General features: G+C 42.8%; 1 pseudogene; it reads right to left on the bottom strand.

Annotated features, from left to right (window-relative positions):
• Positions 1 to 2,388: 2,388 nt before the first annotated feature.
• Positions 2,389 to 7,358, bottom strand: LOC136542613 (peroxisomal (S)-2-hydroxy-acid oxidase GLO4-like; annotated as a pseudogene).
• Positions 7,359 to 7,650: the final 292 nt, after the last annotated feature.

Below are 7,650 nucleotides of genomic sequence, written 5' to 3'. Positions count from 1 at the left end.
TTATGTTGAATTACTGTAATCTTGGTTGTATGCCAGTTGGTTTGAAATCCTTCGTGGTTTCAGTTGACTACCGGGTTTATATGGGTTCAAGTACTGACGGTTCGATCACTCCAGTGATTGCTTTTCGTACTTGTGCTCTTATAAATTGGTCGGTTCTGTTACAAATGCTTGTCTTAAAAATCTTAATGTATTATTTGTGTTTGGCTATTTTCAAACTAAAATGATCGCGGGTTCATAGCAAAAAAAAGGATGGGTGGGTTCATTTGTATTTGCGCATCCAAAATGATCCGATACTTAGGGGAATGAAATTTGGGGGTGTTTGCTGCGGGTTTGCTTCTCACTTTTACTTTGGCTATATCATCTGCTACATGCAAGCCTTATTTTTTTAGCATACGGTAGGGTTTGTGTTGTTTTATATCCAATTGCTTATTTTAGGATGACAAAACGTAAATTATGCATTAGAAGTCAAGCATCAATTAACACTGTGGCTATTTTCCTGTTCATTGCTGTGTTTATTGATTCGCTTTTAGTTGCCAAGATGCAATATCTAGGCAAGAAAGCTGCACTTTAGTTCATCACTCCACTGTCTTCCTTCAGGTCTACAGCATGGTGTCACGTGAGATGATAGCTAGAGCTGAAGCATTGGAATCGTTCATTGGAAAAGGAAGTTTTGGAGTAAGAAATGTTCCAAACACATTGTACTCTGCTTATATTTTTCCCTGCCCTGCTGCACTCCATGCTATGTTTGGTCCCAAACCATTAATCCATCTGGGTAGACCATTATTGCTAAAATATAGGTGAGTTCTCTTTGCTCTTCCTTTTGCCTGTTTACAAAAAAAATTGTTCATAGTGTTGAAAGTATATTTGATTGATAGTGGTTTATGCCAGCAGATGGAGACGGCTGCCACATATTTCTGTACAGGATCTTTTGTATAATTTATGTGTTCTGAATCACGGAACTTTCACCTGATCTTGCTTCAGTTGCTTCATATATATTTTAATCTCTTCATGCAATTAGATATACTGGCTGAATTATTAGGTAAAATAAAGAGTTACCAGGTACCTACAATCTTAAGAGAGTTCTGGTTTGTGAACACTTACCTTAGCTGTTTGTCATTTTACCATATCTAAACTTTACAACTGATGTTTATCAAATCCGTCGTGCAAGGCAACAGGTTCACAAGGAGAGCTACAGCTATGATTCAAACTGACCCATGACAGAATGCACCCCTTCTGAACCCAGATCTCATCTGTGATTCACCCTAGGTACTTTCCCCTCTCCATCTTCCTTTCATGTATTTCGAAGGTTACAAAAAAAAATATTTGAGAGTGGTTGACTTTCCTATTGTCACGGCAAATTTTATCACACATTTTTTCTAAAAATATTCATAGTTAAAGTGCCTTTGCTATACAATGTTTCAGAGAGGCTAATTATTTCGCTGCTTTCGCTTTCGCTTCCCATATGCCATCTATAGTTCATATATACAGTTATTTTTATGCTGATGATCCTTCTTACCTACAACAAGAGAATGAGTTAGGAACAGGGGCAGATCCAACGGTGGGGGGCTCGAGCCCCCCTACCCATACCGGAGCAGTGGAACCCCTGTGGAGCCCTCATGAATTTTTAGGCAAAGTTCTATAGTGTAGGGGGGCTGATACTTAAGATCGAGCAACAGTGTTGTTCAGCCCCTCTGAAATATTTCCTGAATCCGCCGCTGGTTAGGAATGTTCTGTGAACCAAATTTGTTCTATACATCAATATTATGTTTTGTTAACGGCTTGGTTTTACTTTGGCTGTTGTTTCTTCTTGCACTGAGCCATTCATAGCGGTAATCTCCCTAAAGCCATTTTTTGTGCTGCGTATGTACTGGGAGATTGTTCAGTTATCAGTTCAATATGTACAACATCACGTATGTGTTTTTTTGCGGTGTGTACAGATGCAATTTTATTAGTCCACATTGCTCCAACAATCAACTGCCAAGGTACCCTTGTATCTTTTCCCTTTGATCGGTTGATAACATTTGTACCCTTGTATCTTTTCCCTTTGATCGGTTGATAACATTCGTCTCCTTGGTTGTACATGCATTTTGTCCAATTTACGACCAGGTTCATAAATGCTTAAAACTCTTCATATATGTAAGCTAATTCTTTGTTTACTGGTTGCCTTACCATACTTTCAGGTCATGTGCCGACAAAACCATCTGATTAGTATAGCTGTAGCCTACCTTATTTGTGGAAGACGGGAAAATCTAGATTCTAGCATCCCATCAATTTCAAAAGTTAAAAGTCCAATTCAAGATTGGCTATATCACTTACAGTAAACAAAAAACAACATAATTTAGGTTCCAAATAAATTTGCTTTTCTCTAAAGCTATTTTGAGCTGCAGAGGAGTGCCTCCATCCTCATGATAGAATATTGAAATCTCAAACATGTTCAAATTTGTAATAGTTGCTAGCCAATAATTTTGTATTGACATTTTTGTTTGCCACTAATGGATTTTCATAACAAATAGAGGAGAGTGGGTTCCTTCGATTGCATTTCCAGCCGACGCCCGCGAGGGTGCGCATGATGGACATGTATATATGAATTCAGTTCGTCCATCCGGATGGTCGCTGGGTCGCAGCCTCACTCAGAGACTCGCAGTCACAGCAGGGCCCTGATCCGGTCGCCCTCGGTCTGGACGTGCGCCCTGGTGACCTCCGCGATGCTCCGGCAGCCGCAGAGCGCCATGGCCAGCTCCAGCTCTTTGTTCAGCATCTCGATCACGTGCCTCGCGCCGGCTTCCCCGCGCGCCGCCAGCCCGTAGAACACTGGCCTCCCCACCTGCAAACGCACGCGCTCAATCCTCGTCAGAACGAACGAACGAACCAATCGTCCACGTTTCGGTTCCTCTTCCGAAACTGCCCTGTGCATGCCCAGCAAGTCCTCGCTCGGCGAGAGGAGAGGAGCTGCGTACGTACGTACCATGACTGCCTTGGCGCCCAGTGCCAGCGCCTTCAACACGTCGGTGCCCCGCCGGACGCCGCCGTCCACCAGCACCGGCACGGCCCCCGCCACCGCCTTAACCACCTGCAATGCAGCGCACAACACGACACCCCGACCCCGGCGGTCCTTTGTCAGTTTATGGCCGCTACTGCCGCACGTCGCAATAACAGCACGCCCACCGTCCCACACATGCAATGATGCAGCGATCGGGTTCGGGTCCAGCCCATCCGTTGCGCTTGCATGTGTGGCGCGGGCCAGGACCCAGGAGGATAAATGTGGCCGGCCGGCCGGCGGCCAATTACCTCTTCGAGCGCCGAGATGGTGGCCGGCGCATAGTCCAGCTGCCGGGCGCCGTGGTTGGACACGATCACGCCGGCCGCCCCTGCCTCTACGGCCTTCCTCGCTGCCCAACGCCGCCGCAGAGTCATCAGAGTTCAGTTCAGTGACACAGACAGTGACCATACGACTAACTAGTTCTCCGGTTCAGCACCATGCATTGCCAGCAATTCGACACTGACAGAGTATTAAGCTAGGTATTATTCATTACCGTCTTCGGCGGTGACGATGCCCTTGAGCAGGATCGGCAGGCTGGTGATGGACTTGAGCCACTCCACGTCCTGCACGCACAAATTCAGCAAAAAACACACCCCATCAGGCCATCATCAACCACTCGCCTGATTCCTCTTCCAAGAGGATGAAGCCGGATTTTTCTTTCCATTATCAAAAAATATTGCCGGCAACATCAAGACGGCACATCACGGCATGGTCGCTGGTACAGTGATCCAAGGCCAGTATGTAGGCCACCGTCGCTATACCAGCATGTTATTATATTAAGTGCCATACGGCTGTTCAAAGAACAGTCTTTCAGTATCCATCGTACAGCCCTTATGCTCGATGTTGATGCGTCCATGCATCTCATAACTGTCGATGCCGGACCACATGCTATGGAATTCAAGATTCGAGAAAATTTATGGTACGGCTGCTCTGTGTTATCTGGACGTACCTTCCATGACAATGATGGATCCAGCGTTTTCCGTGCGAATCGTTCCAGCTTGGAGCCGTCCTTCCTAACAAGACGATAATGCTTCAGTTTTTCAGAAAGGAAAGGAGTTCATCCACTAAATTTTTGTAGTTCTAAATAAGTGGTTTATTGAGCAAATGTTTCACTCACACCAGCATCAAAGTCGTCTAATGACATTAAACCTTCCAGGTTTGACAGCTGTGGAGCAACCATCCTGCATGAACAATCAGGTCAGTTACAGAACATCTCAAGAAGAAAGAAAAGGGAAAATTTTTGCAACATTGTGATGTTGAATCTATTGCAATGCTCTGCATAAATGTATCGACGATCTACGGTATGGTATGAGAAGATAGTAGCTTAAAATTTTAACCTTCAGTGGCAATGGGTTAGGAAACTGGAATTATGAATTGTAAAAGAACATAATTTCGCTGAACTTTGGGAGATTTTAACAAAGATACAAGCACTATACTTGTTTCTGATATCAGCTTCACGCCTGCCAAGCACAGGCGTGTCAACTGTCAAAACAATTGCCCTTGAATCCTAAACTCTCAGCCCGGTGTACTAATGTTGCCGAAACATCCCTTCTCTTGTACACCTAAGGTACACAACGAAAAATTTCATAAATCAGGTAGTACCAGAAAGGGGAATTTACTAAAAAAAGATCAATGCCAATGCATCATACATATAGCTGATAAAAGCGAATGGCATCGCAACTGGAGGCAACCTCCTCGATTCTGCAGCTTGATGAGAAGGAAAGCACCTGTGTGACATATATGAACACGTGTAACAATCTACAGAGGGCCTAAAGACGAGTACATCACCAGATGACCCCCAAAAACAAATTCAGCAGTTACCATTATGGTGTTACATGCTGCGGCAGCTCTTGCTGTGGCCACCTCCCCTGAAATGAACATTTAACCAAGGGTTGTAGAGATACATAGCAGGTTTTATCATTTAAAACTTGGATGACTTGATATTGTACCTTCTGGATTTGCTAATTTGTGTGACCCTGTAGGAGCGACAATTATTGGTGATGGCATATTATATCCTAATAAGCTTGTTGACATGTCTATCTTGCTTACATCTATAAGGACTCGTGGCCGTAACCTGTGTAATCGATGCCAAAAAGTAAGGGCCCACTTCTTAATGAGGTTTAAAAGTATTGGTGAGGCGAACAATACAGAATTCTTCCATATGCTGCAATATTCTCCCTCAGTGTATACTCATCCTCTGCTCCCCCGTTGATATAATCATAGTGCATCTTTGGTAGTGCTTTCTTGGCGAGTTCTTGGTATTCCCAGACATTAACTGGTAGATTATCCTCCATTCTGCTTCATTAAATTGTTAAAAAGGTCATTCTTATGTTGCAAATATAGCTATTACAGTTACAGTTATACATTAGGTTCCAAAATTTTAGAAAATTAGGCTACAAAATGTTCCTTTTTCAGTACAGGGACTAAAACATGTCAATTTGGACACATACAAAACTTTAGGATACTTGCATGCTTCAAAAATAACGACTAGAGTAATATAGTCATTTTACTTCTAGCCTTTTATTTGGAATGGAAGATTACCACTTTACATTGTTCCTCAATTGTTCAAACTAGTTCAAAACTAGGTAGATGCTAGAGTTAAGCAAAGTAGATTGACCTGAAAGTTTTACAATATAAATTTTCTCTAAGAGTGCCCAATAGATAAGGAGGAATATCTACATACTAGGCATCAGAAGAAGATTTAAGATAACCAAACATGTGTGGCCAAACTACTATTTTTGGTATAAAATGTAAAATTCCTGCTGCCTCATCTTTGCCTAACCGTATCCCCTCACAACCCTTTTAAGAAACACTAGGACATGTTCATTTAACCAAAACAATTGAGCCCTACTAGAAATGCAAATGAAAGATAAAACCAAACTACCAAATGTACACGGAATACAGCAATAAGTACCATGTGACAAAACTAGCATCTACGTATTGAAGTGAACTCAAAATTTATGAATCAGTTTCGATGAAGCCAGCAGATTCTAGTATTGCAACTGAAAATTTCAACCATCAGATGTGAAAGGACATACTGACTAATTGATCTACATATGTTTTCACTTTTCAGTGAAGACATTGCGTTCCAATTTGCAGTTTTAGGTGGAGTAGTTATGTACTGCAAAAATAACTACTGCGGATCATACTTTGTAGCGACTCTGGCTAGAGCTAGACACAACAATGCACAGACAACAAAAGGCAGCAAAGTGGATTTCTACTCTTGATCTGTAATCAACAGTGGGCAATGAAGGAGAAACGAGGAAACTCAAATGACTCTGAAATCACTGTTCAGATCTAGTCTCGGTCCTACTCATCACAACTGAAACATAACTCAATCTGTTCAGCATTCATCACACTTCATTATTCAGAAGTGCGCTGGCATGCTAAATACATGTAAATGCATGCTGCCCTTTGATGTATTTATGTATGCTACTCCCTATGTCACAATCATACAGACTTAGTAAGGGAATATTACAATTTTCACAATAGATGTTCCCTCCCCACATAAATGATAACTTGATAAGATGCGCCCATAGCACCTATTCTTTCTAAACTTTGAATTAATCTCTTCTCTGTCTTTAAGGACGAGTAAGACATGCTATAGCTGGAACCCATGCCGTCACTGAAGTTTCAAGACATCTTCTCTTCAAAAAACACTAAAGCTTTCAGACACATATATCTAAGGTTAGGACCAAACATACTGCTATCTTCTGCTGCAAAGGTTAAATAAACTGAGATAGTCAGAATACTAAGAATCTGCAGGACTAAAAAGTACAGGGAAGTCCAGATTGTCCTACTTTCTTAGGACCGTGTCCTAAGTAATCCCACGATTACCACCGACCCAACACCTAACACCGAAAAAGAAGAGCAGCTCCTATTACAACAGATTGTCCTACTTGAGCACTCATGGTAATATGTAGTCAGGTCCGAAGTGATGTGGCGCTTATTAGAAGACCAACACAACTGAAAGATATTTTTCTGAAGAAATCACAACCGAACGGGTGCCCCACTGAATTCAAGACAGCCCCCATATCTGGGGGAATGCCGGATCTAGATGCGGACTGTACAAAATTGGCAGGCCGTCTAGTATGGCAATCCCTTTTTATTGCTTACAGTTGGGGAGCATTCAAGATTTGCAGCAGCATCTAACATGGTCCATCCACCTAGGGTTCGGCGGAAATCAAGAAGATGCACACAGGCTTTCGCCACATGATTGGAACACAAAACTGAGAGAACATACCTCATACATGACTACATGAGTGAATTGAAGAAGGAATAGTGAGCCGCAGCGCCATACCTCTAGGGACTTGGGGGAGGAAGGACTGCAGTCAAGGATGGCAGAAAGATGAGTGAAAGGCAGCAGCTTCAGAGGTTTTAGGGCGTGTTTGGTTGGCAGCCGCTGTTCGCCCTCGGTGTGATGTGATGTCAGAAACTCAGGTAGAGGACAAGGCCAGTGGTGGCCACATCCTGATCCTGCACCCAGAATCAAAATTGACAGCAATGCTTCACCTACCACTCTACCCTTTTCCCTAACAGGCCATTAAAATAATAAATCTCCTGCTTGTTCGTCCAAAGTCCTCATTTTTTTAGGTACCATGCCTGGTTTT

The sequence above is a fragment of the Miscanthus floridulus genome, chromosome 3 (assembly GCF_019320115.1).
Source record: "Miscanthus floridulus cultivar M001 chromosome 3, ASM1932011v1, whole genome shotgun sequence".
Taxonomy (NCBI): domain Eukaryota; kingdom Viridiplantae; phylum Streptophyta; class Magnoliopsida; order Poales; family Poaceae; genus Miscanthus; species Miscanthus floridulus.
The sequence above is the reverse complement of the archived record's forward strand: the minus strand, read 5'-3'. Positions and strand labels throughout refer to the sequence as shown.